This window comes from Centropristis striata, chromosome 4 (genome assembly GCF_030273125.1).
Source record: "Centropristis striata isolate RG_2023a ecotype Rhode Island chromosome 4, C.striata_1.0, whole genome shotgun sequence".
Taxonomy (NCBI): Eukaryota; Metazoa; Chordata; class Actinopteri; order Perciformes; family Serranidae; genus Centropristis; species Centropristis striata.
The window spans coordinates 26,960,689-26,973,827 of record NC_081520.1 but is presented as its reverse complement, the minus strand read 5'-3'; positions in this window follow the sequence as shown (position 1 = coordinate 26,973,827).

The following is a 13,139-nucleotide window of genomic DNA, read 5'->3' as shown; positions in this document are numbered from 1 at the left end:
CATCTGTCAACCAACAACAACACTCTTTCACTATGCGAGGAATGGCGTCTTTTTAACAATGCACCTTCACTCTACTTCAGTGTGTCCAAGTGAGAGTTATATTCAGGGTATGGCATGAAAATAAATGACAGGATATGTGAAAATTGCAACACAAGACATCATTAAACATCACTTCTCTCAATACCAACGATGGTAAGGAACAGATACTATATGCACAGTATTAAAGTACAGTAAATAGCAGAGCAGAGAAATGCATACATTCGCTCTCAAGGTCCAAAACAAAGAGAAGAACACAACGCGGGAAAATAACATTTCTTCAACTTTTTACAAGGGCAAAATACTAGATAAAAACTTGTATGTAGTTACCTCTGCTTACATTAAATTGATACAGAAAATAATTTCGCCACAAATTAACATTTCAGTCCTTTGTAAAAATAAAATATAAAAACAGGAAGTTACTGCTTGAAAATGCAAAAACCAACATTCTCAGTTTGTTCCTTCAAAATAAATGTCCTCTGCATTTTCCTAATTAACATCAAAAGTTCATAATCTAGTGTAACAACATCTCTCTGCTACACATGCAACAGAGCAGCTTCATCACAGGGCTGTGGCTGTTTGTAGCGTCAGTGCCACTGATTCATCACCTGTTTATGCAGAGTGCAATGCACATTTAAACATGTTTCTTGAGCTGTAAATTAAACGACATAGCTGTGAATCTAAGAAACACATTCGTGTTGGTGTGAATACTGACATTTCTTACAAATATGTTAAATTCTGGCGTGGTGTACTCAGCCGCCTCCCTCTGAGCCTCTTGCTTACTTTAGGAATATTTCTGAAGTGTTGCAGTAGGTGGAGTTGGGCGTAGGCCTGCAGCTGCAGTTACACTTTAAATGTCAGAAGGATGATCAATGATTCATTCACAGCCCTCATATTGAAACTGACTTCACAAAGTGATTTACAGCTCAGGATAAATGAAACATTAGTCATCAGCAGGGAAGAGATGACTGCTGGATTTGAACTTCTCTTCACTGTCCTCCTCTGTTTAAACTGTGAGGTGCACACTCTCACTGCACATATTTCCTTCATAAATACCAGATTATGTGTGGAATGCACAGTTTTTATTTGAGATTGCTTGTAAGAGCACACTATATACTATCCAACGTGTTGCTTTCTATTTATTCTTCAGTTTCTGTGTTTTTTTCGGTCAACTACTCCTCCCGGAATTTTGGTCGCACATACACTAAAAAGGTATCAAATCAACCGGCTCAGCCATGACAAATGTGCTATGACTTTTCTAAGGGTTTCGGCAAACGGTTTTCAAATTATTCGTCAAAAACACCAAAAAAAATTCCCCCTTATGGAGAGGCTAGAGAGGATGACATCGCAGCTAGAGTGCAGAGGGAGAGAAAAATTTGTCAAAAAATAAATTTGCTCAATAAAACGCTCGATGCCGATGATGCCACTCTAAAGAAATAATTTATACATAGAAACGCAGGAAAATTGGTCTTCTCACTCACATTCGTCTGGTAAAGTTGTCAAAGTTATACTTTGTGCGTAGGACGCACAGATGCGACACCAACACGCACCCACAGCCTCATAGACTGCCATGTTAAAAAGGAGGGAAACTTTCTGGAGGAAAGCAGAGGAACCAGTTTCTTACTCTAAAAAGACAAATTCTTAATTTTTTTTCACAAAACACATGTAGACGTCCAGAAAGAACTCAGGATGCTCAAAGTGAAGTTGGTTCAATGATAGGAGCTACAGTTTAGCCAAAAATGCTTTCTGTTCGAGGGGCACTTTCAGCCGTTTTTCTCTCTCTCTGAGTGGCATCAAATGCCACAGAAGTCAAGCACACTCAAAATTTCTTTAGAAATGTCCTAGTTTATACTTCTGCCCTGTAGCTCTTTCAGGCCTGCATGGTTTTTCACTCTGACTAGTTTCATGCTTTTGAGTTCAAGCTGAACCATTACAAAGCTTTGTGCAGATTTTTTTTGCATGACATGATTCTCCTGTATCAGACATCATCCCTTTAAGCCTTTCTCCACCCACCATGCAGTGAAAGTTAACCTGTAATCAAACGCTGTATAATTGTCTGGTGACAGCAGTTATAATCAGAAGCTGCATGATTACTGTGATTGACACAGACTTCATTTGTGGATTTATTCAAATCTGTGTACACCTCTTCTAAATGAGAAGCTATTATTATTGTTGTTGTTTCTGTCATTTAATAATTACCTTGTGAGACTTTCAACACAGTAATCTAGTTAGTTAGTGTTGCTTTATTGATTCAGGAACACAGCTCTGTTGATTTTTGCTGCTCAGAGGATAAAACTTTAGTATTTTAGTGACCTGTGTGCATCTGAATGCTGCATGTGGTGCAGGCTGCCATCAAACTCTACATGTCAAACTCCACAATACTGAACAAAACCACCATTTGTTGTTCAAAACAGTGGATTTGTGCCTGCAGGTTTGTGAGAGAGCCACCGGGGGGAATGTGTCTGTCTGTCTTTGTGAATAAGTGAAAACTCAGTGGGTGTTGCTGACTGTTTCTGGGCCCTGCAGAACTACAGCACAACACAAACAGAAAGTCAGTTCAAATATGAGAAATCTGACTCGGTGCAGCTTTAACATTCCCATAAGTAATCCTGATGCAGTCGCAGCGTGTTCAGCCGTGTTGACGTGACGTATAATGCTCACTGATGCATTATATCTGCACTCATAAAACATTCAGGTTGAAATGAATTATGAGAACAAGCATCTAATGAATGTTAATGACTTGTTATCTATAAGAGATTATATATTAGAGTCAGTGCTAACACACTGAATGCATAATAACGCACCATTAATAAACCATGTGTCGTTATGAGTCATGTCGCTGCTTAATGACATTTAATCTGCTGGAGATTAAAACAATACAGTAACTGGGATAAAGTGACATAATGCCAACATTCAGCAGGTTTTCCCATTTTTACAAACTTAGAATGTATTTAATGTTTCTTATTCCAAAGAATAATGATTTAAAAATAAAATTCAGAGAGCAAATTAATTTTGCTCTTCCCAGTGATATTTTGTTAATTTAAATTTAATGCAGCAGTCAGAGATTTGCATTTTCAGACCCGACAATGATGTGTGCATGAGAATTCATTCAATAACATTATTAATTATAATTATATTATTATGCTGTTCTGCTTTACTCTGCTTCACTGATTCACATTCTCATAATGTTCTTGGATTCGATGGACAGTTGCAGCATCAGCGAGGGTGTTGTCTTTTTATATGATGCAATTCCGCCATTTAAACTCAACATCGTTCGTTATTATTACAGCTGCTAGAGGACATTTTAAAACTTAAATATGGTCATTTTTTGGGGGAGACCAGTCTTAGACAAACAATTATTCACTTTCAATTCAATTCAAAGTTTATTGTCATATACATACAATAGAGCACTTTTCCATGCACAATGAAAATCTTACTTTGCTGTCTGTCAGATGGCAGAGAAGACAGAAGTAAGAGAAATATAAATTAATAGGATAGAAAAAAAATATATGTGCAAATATACAAAGAAAAAAATACATGTGTGTAAATATATACAGTTTTGCAAGAGAGAGGCAGGTACAGGTATAAATAGTCTTTAAAGTGCAAGTTCTGCAGTATGCATTCTCTCATTCACTCCTATGCACAATTTTATGGGGCTCATTGAAATACTTGGAAAATTGGAAATATCAACCCTAATGTTTTATTGGAGGATATTACTTTTGCGACTTTTTTCAAAATGTTTCATTATTATGTCGCAAATCAAGGTCAATGGTATTAGGGCCACATTTAGAAGGAAAAAAAATTCAACTAACAGATTAAAGTCGAAAATATTGAAATATTAAGAGAATAAAGTCTTAAATATTGAATTAATTACAAGAATAAAGTTGTAAATATTAAATTAATTGCGAGAATAAAAGTCATAAATGTTTAATTAATTAAGTGAATAAAGTCGTACATATTTGGTAGGCTGTTTGCTGCAGCTCACATCCCTCTGGCTTCAAAATCCTAATATCAGTGGGATTGTTCCTCTGATGCATCAACCTACATTCCTGCAGTCGACCACTTCATTTCCCTTCCACAAAAGCAGGGACTTCCTCCAAGTCAGTCTGGTTCCTTCTGCGGAAAAGATGCAATTTCATGCATATTCTTTTACAAGTCCTTATACTTATGATAATGTAATGCTGATGTGCCAAAATATTTAGTATCTCCTTGTTTGTGAAACCATCTTAAAGTACATTTCTATGAAATGCTCCACAACTGTCCTACTCTGATTTATTCAATATTTACCACATTATTCTCATTATTAATTCAATATTTTCAACTTTTTTCTCATAATTTTTTCATAAATGTGGCCCTGATACTCAACTGAGTTATATTAATTATGATGATGATGATGATGATGATTATTATTATTGTCATTATTGTTGTTGTTGTTGTTGTTGTTGTTGTTGTTGTTATTATTATTGAATAGATGTCATGGTGTCACTATCTGTGATGCAGCCTGATCTTTACTAATTTTCTGACAGAAATCTGTCTTTTGACACTTTTTTTAGACATCCGCTGAAGTTACCAAATATGGTTCTTTGCCTGATAAAACCAGAGCTGCAAGTCTTTGGCCTGTGGGAGAGAAGTTACTTCATCAGTGGACCAAGTTTTTTTGTGATACCTGCTTTACTTTCTGCAGTACAGAACTGTTCATGGAAACAGCCTGAAACAAGACGTATGATGGAGAAATACTTTCATTAACCGTTCCCCCTCAGGTCTCCCAGGACACGCTGGGATTCAGACTCGTGGCCTTGCAGGAACAAATCCACTTTGCGGCGACGGGCTGCTGTCAGAGCCGGCAGGGCGCCGGGGACGTGACGGCACATTGTTGCTGGTGGCTTCATACTAAATTAGAATCCTCCTGTCAGAAAACATCAGATGTTGTTCTGGAGTAATTTAGGAGGCCATTTAAATTCCCTGTCTGTCTTTAAGGCATTTCTGCTTCATTAGATAGTTTACTGAAGAGCACTACAGGACAGACAGGAAACAGAGAGGAGATGACAGGCTGCAAAGGTCACAGTCACACAAACGCCTGATTGCATGGCAGAGATATTGTTTGAAACTCTGCAACAACTTTTATTTCCCACTGTCCTTCAGCCTGGTTGATTTTATTCCCACTCAGCTGGTCCACTGTCCTCTGTGTTCTTCCACATAATAATTAGTTTTCTCCATAATTCATGACAGGGTTGAATCATATTGAGGTTTTCATGAACTCAGATGTTTGAATGTAACATCTGTTAAATGTTAAAGCCCAGGGCTCAGACTGAATGAAAGCCGTCTCGCTCCGTCAGACAGATTCAATAGAATATTTGTTCTGTTGTAGGAACTCGACAGGAAACAGACTCCTGCTGCATTTCAGGGGACTGATCCATTGTTTAGAAACACTGTAGTTGGATTAATGCTTTTCAACATAAACCTATAACTGACCAGTTGATTCTGCTGCCACTGTGACACATTTTTAGACATTATACTGCTGGATACATCACAACATCGAGCCAGGAGGAGAAATCAACAGAGCGGATCTGAGAGGAAGCTTGATAGTAAAACAGTCTAAACTCCTTTGAGTCTTTGTTACAGCCTAAAAAACTCATTTATAGAGGATTGAATCAGCGTATCGTATTCAGCGTATTTATCTCGATATTTGAGTCACAATATGATATTATTGTGATTTTAAGCATTATGTGACATGGTAAGTATTGATACAATATATTGAGATTTAACTGTTTAACTGCCTTTTTTGTCCACAAAATTAAATTCAGTCAAGAATTGTTTTGTCCAATCAGAGAAAATTCTCAGTGTATTCATCTCACTTCAGTCTTTTTATTTCTCCGAAAAGAGAGTCAAACCCACAGACTGACCAACAAAGTATTCAGTAAAACTGAACTGAACTTTCATTTTTTTCTGGTAATTTTGACTTTTTTTCTGGTAATTTTTACTGTTATTCTGGCAAAGTTTGTTCTTGTGATTTTTTTTTCTTGTAATTTGATCTTTTTTTGTTGTAATTTTGACTTTTTTATCATAATTTTGACTTTTTTCTTGAAGTATTGACTATTTTATCATAATTTTGTTCTTGTAGTTTTGCCTTTTTTTCTTGTAAATTTGACTTTTTTCAGAAAAAAATTAACTGCTGCTCTTATTTTGCAAATACCTGGGGAAGCAAAAAAACTTTAAGTTTGTTTTATTTCAGTTGTAATCAACATAATACAGATTCTTTTAAATAAAGGTGTATGACAGGATTGTTGGAGTATAAATATAACAACTAATAAGTTAAAAAACTTAAACAGTGAGCTTGTATGTTGAAATTAAATTTTCGCCTTTTTATGGATTCTGTTAGACGACTAATCTAGTTTCATATAGTCGACTCTGTAGTTAGGTCCCCATTACATCATAAAATTGCCTTTGTTAAAGACCACTTAAAACATGTTGCTTAATCCGAGCCTTTATGCTCCCACACTTTTCATTTTTCATCCCTCTACCCTACGTGGACTTTGTTGCTCTTATACTGAGTCACCTGACTTCCTGACACACAGCTTGTGATTATATGGGTTAAATAATAGTCCAGTATGACCAGTGAATGGGAGCAGACTGCTATAGGTAAAATCAGGCTTGGGCTTAAAAACCACTTCTGCACCACATTTCTATTCACCACATGTTCCATCAGCACATTAAACTGGAGATCCACTCAAACCCTCAGTTCATTTAGGGTTTCTGATTCCCAGCAATTGTCTTTCATTTTGAGCTCATTTAATCTTCTATTTAATTTGACTCCTTTTGAAATGTATGTGTGTTCTTATAGTGCCCTCTGTTCCATTTATATCCTTTCTCACAGTCTTTTATGTCCTATATAAAGTTCGTTAAATTGCCTCATTGTCGAGCTTCATAATCAAACCCGCCTGCCTTGAAATCTTTGAACACAAAGAATAAAGTGTTTTCACCCATATAGAGGAAACTGCTTTTCTCTATTGTCTGCATGTTTTCAAACCTTTCATATGATATCATGAAGGAGAATAATCAGAACTGTTCTACAACTTTACTCATTCATAATCTCAGCTCCAGTGTCCTCTTTAACCCTCTGGATCACTTTAATTTATGACCCTTTAAGGCCATTAAGAACAAAAATGTCCACTTCCAAAAAAATGCAATAAAAACTTCACAGATTAATATTTTTTTCTACCTTTTTCTGCATAACCCCCTTAAACATGATTGATGACACAATGTCCATGTTTTTCAAATAGAAAACACTTAGAAATTGAATTATTTTACATATAATAAATAATTTTCGGCTGGGGCATTTGTTTTCGTTTTTTAGATTAGCAACAAAATTGATTTTGATGCATTTATATGACAGATATGTTGGTAATGCTTTATATTAAGGTCCTTGTAATAACCATAAATTAACAAGTAATAAGGCCCTTGTAAGTCCTTACAATATGCTAATTAACATTGTTGTATGTTTATAAGCTTATGTAAGTGTTAATAATGGCATTACAAACACCCATGACCCACCCATTATGTCTTTGCCATGCCTTTATTAATCTTATTTTGTTTGCTTATTGATATTAAAATCTACTTTATTGCTCATCTATTATAAGTAAACTATAAGTTAATTATGCTTTTTGCAACTACCGGATCTCAAGCGAGAACATTGCCTTATTACTTGTTAATTAATGGTTATTAAGGACCTTATTATAAAGCGCTACTGATATGTCCACTTCCAAAAAACACTGTAAAGCTATTACTGATATATATATATATATATATATATATATATATATATTTTTTTTTTTTTTTTTCCAACTTCTTGGGGTTAAATCTTTTAATTAATTTCAGTCCTGATCAAAACGATCAAACATTGAATAATTATCAGGATTTTAACCCTTTAAATGCCGGTTTCATTACATGATGCTAATATTTGTAGTGGAAAGAAGATTTGCTGTGTTGTGTTAGGTGTGTGTGTGTGTGTGTGTGTGTGTGTGTGTGTGTGTGTGTGTGTGGGTTATAGGGTTTTGGGTGTTTTGGAGGGTTTTGCAGAGTTCTGGAGGGTTTTTGGGATTGTCTGTCCGTCTGTCTGTCTGTCTGTCTGTCTGTCTGTCCGTCTGTCTGTCTGTCTGTCTGTCTGTCTGTCTGTCTGTCTGTCTGAACTTGAAATGTCTGATAATGTTTCTTTAGTATACTGTCATACAGCCATATGTGCACTCTTTCAAGACAATAAAAACCTTAAAACCTTCTCCTACTGCACTTTAAACATTGTACCATGAAGGTAATCTTTCCCAGATTTTAATTATATAGTTTGAGCTGTTATATCAAGTCCAAGTTCCTCTGCACAGGTGCACACTGCACATTATAATTCTTGCATGCTTCTGTTTTTATTTAATGAGGAGAAAAAAAACACAGTGCAGAAAAGTTTTGGTAATGTTGAGGCGTCCATCTGGGAGGAGGCCAGCAGGAGGTTTTTAATAAAGAAACAGTGTTTGGATTCAGATGGCATCTGTTGGAGATGATTTCTCAGAGGACGGCTGATGAGATGGAAGTTACTTTATCGCTTGTTAACCAAATGAAACACTCTGTGAAGTGCAGAACTTTTTATTAAGTAGTGTCCAAATAACAAGTGACTTGAACTCGTTTATTAGAAAAGTGGAGGAAACAAATGGAAAATAATTACATTACTGTGAATCAATTATGTCTGTGTTTGGCCCAGAGTCCAGCTGGATCTCTGCTTGATATATTTTATGGTAATACTAATTAAACTATTGTTATTAAGTTTCTGATAATAACTTCAGTGATTACAGCTGAGAACGGTTGTTGAGTCCAGAGCGTGATTGAATGTGGAAAAATTGAATAAATTGGAATTAAATGTGCCATTTTTTGGGGTTTAATCATAACACAACCATCCACTTGTGGATTCAGTGAAAGTTTACCATCTAAACTGACAACATGACCCCTGAACTGTCACCCACAGCTTCAGCTCTGTGGAGTGATTTAAGGGTGAGATGCTGCTTTTAGTTGCTTGGTTGGAGAAAAGACATTTCCAGTGTGGTTAAAGACAAACAGCCGGCTGAGGTTAACCTCCATCCTGCCACAACTCTGCACTCAGATTATTATGACAGTAAATAAGAGTCTGCTCTTTGTGAGAAAGTAAATACCTGAGAAAATGGATAAATCATGAAAACACTCTCCTAAAGGAACAATTATTAATGTTTAACCCTTTGTCATTCATCATAAGGGCTCCGAACATTCATGTGTGGCTTTCTGGAGCCCATTTCCAGCTCAATTATTTAGTTAAGTAAGGAATTTTGGGGGTAAATACCAGTTATTACAGACATTTGGTGCTGAATTTCTATGATTTTTCTTTATTCAAAACTGGATACAAATGGTCAACTTCCGATTATTACATCAATATATCAATACATGAGGAGAACTGTACATCTGAAATACACGGTCGCCCATAAAGTTAGAATAAGATTTTTTTTTCCTCTTTCCATGAAATGATTGTGACAATCTGATTTATTCTTGACAGATAAAGTGTGTGTCTTCTCAAAACTTTATTACTCAATCTCTTCCAAACATATCACAATGACAATGAAACCACAATTAAGAGAGGATCGTGTCTGAAGACAAAATTATTCCAACTTCACGGGCGACCAGGTATAAAATGGACAAATCTTAAAAACACTCTCCTAAAAAATACAATTATTAATGTTTAATAAACCCTTTATTCTTCTTCCACCTGTTATTGAGAATTTGGGGTTGTGGAAAGTTATTTTTTAAAGTGTTTAAATCATCTGAAAGCTGTGAACCTGAAGCTCAAACTGTGTGTCCAGTTGTTCTGGAAATAAATCTCCAATATAAATAACTTAATTTATCAATTTGTTAAACCTAATAATGTGTAAAATGATTCAAAACAATAATGTTTGGCTTTCTTGAGTACATTTCCAGCTCAACTTTGTAGTAAAGTAAGCACTTTTTGGGTAAATACTATTTGTTACACACAATTGGTGCTGAATTAGATATTTTTTTCTTTATTCAAGAATGGATAAAAACGGACAAAAACCCTTCAGAGTATTAAAGCAATACACCAAGACCTGAGGAACACCAGAGAAAAAAACATGCTGTTATTTGGTTTCAAAAACTTTTGACATTTTGAAGATTTCTGTATTTTAACTGCTGCTCTTATTTTGAAAGTACCTGGGGAACCCAAGGTTAATTTACCACAGAAAATATACTTTGTCGGAAACATATTGCTGTCAGGATTTTAGTTGAAATCAACATAATACAGATTCATTTTAAATAAAGGTGTCTGACAGGATTGTGAGAGTATAAATATAATAACTAATAAGTTAACAAACCCTATGTTGACTTTGTCGCTCTTTATACTACGTCACTAGACTTCCTGGCTCACAGCTTGTTATTATGTGGGTTAAATAATAATGCATTGATATTTTGTTGGAATAAGAATGATCAATGAATGAGAGCAGACTGCTAGAGTATTTCATCTGATCAGAATCATCATTGAAATTGCTTTAATCCAACTGATAAACTGAAACAAATTTCTCTTGTCCTGTCAGAGCTCTTAACCCTTGATCTCCCCATGAGATACTGGTTTTCAGAGCTGAACCATGATGTCTAAAGATTATAGAGGCTTTCATTCCAACCAAACACTCAGTCAGTCATTTCCCTGTTCAGTTATTTAGTGAAATCAGCTGCTGCAGTGTTTTTATGAAATGAAAACGCTGCACCCTCCTGGGTCTTTGCTGCTTTACGTTATTCGGAAGGTTTAATACAGTTCAACAGTTCACTAACAAATCAGACACAGAAATCTTCCATATGTGGTTGCAGGATTAAACATGATCAAAGCTCATATTTTCAATCCAGAGCATCAATCTATCATGTAATCTATGCATCCGTTGCAACATGTGTGCATGTAGGTCACAGATTAGTGTGTGTGTGTGTGTGTGTGTGTGTGTGTGTGTGTGTCTCCTATATCTCACTGTTTAAACAGAATGACTATTCATTGGCTGCTGAGGATCTAATATTTAGTATCTATAAATATGTAGTGTGTGTGTTTTTTTGTATTACTCACGTTGTGGGGACATATATTTGTTAACACAGTGATGTTTCAGGGACTCATCAACGTTATAGGGACAACATACAAGTCCCCATAATGTAAATTTTCTCAAGAAAAGTCCTCTAAAGAGATGGATACACACCGGCCCTCATTTATCAAACGAGCGTACGACAGAAAGTGAGTGTAAAGTGGGCATACGAACATTTCTACAAGGCTTGACATATATTAATTTGAACGTGAGCTGAGGGTACGATCAGATGTCATGTCTGCTCTCAGCTCGTGTGCACAAATTGGAGTCAGCGTGAAGTCCACACGTCTGACTCAGAGAAGTGATCTTAGACTATTGTATCAATGCCTGGAGCTGATAAAACTCTGTGGTTTTGTTTTTTAATGGTGACAAACCATAGCATGTTTAAGCTACATCATTTATCATTAAAACATGATTAAAAATAAATACACCCTGCGACCGTGAAAATCTTTAAACAGAATACTAGCCAAGGATATTAAATGTTGTTGTCTTCTGCTGTTTACCGTTATCCTGCTGGACACCAGAGCGTCAGCGTCTCCTTCACTAGCAGTTCTGGTCTGATAGAAACATTTCCAATCAGCGCTGCTACACTCTCCTCTGACTAGGACATCATTATTAGTAAATGTGAAGAGGTGAATAATATCTCTCCATCATAATAATAATGTTTGCATATTATATATGTTATTAGGCTTTATATATCACAATGTATAAATGAAATATTCCAACCTCACCAGGATTTGAATGGTCAACTACTACTCTGCTGACAGCACCACTGATTTACTTCCTTTTCACTTTTTATGCTGCCAAACAAAACCAGTTTGTTGTGTTGCAGCTGTTGGACGTCAGCGTTTCACTTTCTGCCTCTGAGAAATTCCTCTTCTTTTGCAATTAAAACATACTTTAAAACATTGTTTACCTCCTTCGACCAAAAAGCTGTGAAAACTTTTAAGTTTGTGCTCCAAATGTAAATTATTCACTATATAATATATAATATCTCATATGTGGATCTTACATTTATTTATAAATTATTAGTGTGTATGTGTGTGTTGTGGGGACATAAATCTTTTTACACAGTCACATTGTGGGGACTTGCCTTCCTCATTGGGACAAAATACAACTCCCCATGATGTAAATCATTAAAGTTTAGGCTACACCAGCCCTTAACTTCAGGGTAAGGTAAAGTTTTCCTTTATGACTCGAGAAAACTCTCCTTCAGTTTTATAAATCGTTAAAAACTCTTTTGGATCAGCTGGTCGTCACCACAGAGCTGAAAACAGCTTTTTGGGACTTTTTAGAAATACACGGTTCTCACTGGACGGGAGAAATTATTTAGAGAATATTTTTCCATTATTTTTTTTTTTTTTTTTTTAAGATTTTAAAGTCTTTAACATTTTAGGAGAAGTTTAGGTCCTTATCCATCCATTTATTTATTTATTTATTTATTTATTTATTTATTTATTTATTTATTTATTTATTTATTTATTATTTATTTATTTATTTAAAGTTCTTTTAGGTCTTGAATTTCTCTTTTATTGTATTTATGTATCTATTCATTTTTTTATTTTCAAGGTTTTTAAAACCATTTATGATTTTCTTTGTTAAGGTTTTTTGTCTTTAATTTATTTTTTCTATATTCAGAAAGATTTTAAGGACATTAAGTAAAATTTATAAAAAACTAAAAGAAAACCTGGAAAAGTCCTTTCTCTGTTTTTGTGACTGTGTGAAATTAATTTATAGAAGATTTCTATATTTTTGAGAAGAAGTTTAGGTCCTTACATTTTTATTTTTAAAGATTTTTGCGGTCACTGTTTTTTAATGTTTTAATTATTGATATTTTTCAAGGTTTTTAGACCATTTATGTTTTATAGGTTTTCTCTTTAATTTATTTTAAGATTTTTAGTTTTAGTTCTCATAGGACGCCACGCTACAAACACATGATGATCTCATAGAATATGAAGCATTGCT